Raw genomic sequence first — 312 nt, forward strand, 5'->3', positions numbered from 1 at the left:
AGGCCCTTCTATGTGTAGGAGTTCTCCAGGACAAAGACATGGAGGTCAGAAATGGAGTGCCATGTATAAAGAACAATAGGTAGGACAGTGCTGCCTAACCATGAGGGTTCTGGGGAGGAAAGTAAAGTATAAGAAGACTGGAATGGTAAGTTAGGGCCAATTTGTGAAGAGCTTTAAATGCCAAACAGAAGAGTTGTTCCTGGGAGTAATAGGGAGCCACAGAAGTTTGTTGAGAGGGGGAGCAGCATGGTCAGGTCTGTGCTCTAGGAGAATCACTTTGGGAATAAGGTGTAGAATGGACTGGAATGGGGA

Source organism: Vombatus ursinus, unplaced genomic scaffold (assembly GCF_900497805.2).
Source record: "Vombatus ursinus unplaced genomic scaffold, bare-nosed wombat genome assembly UNPS02006874.1, whole genome shotgun sequence".
In the NCBI taxonomy this organism is placed as follows: domain Eukaryota; kingdom Metazoa; phylum Chordata; class Mammalia; order Diprotodontia; family Vombatidae; genus Vombatus; species Vombatus ursinus.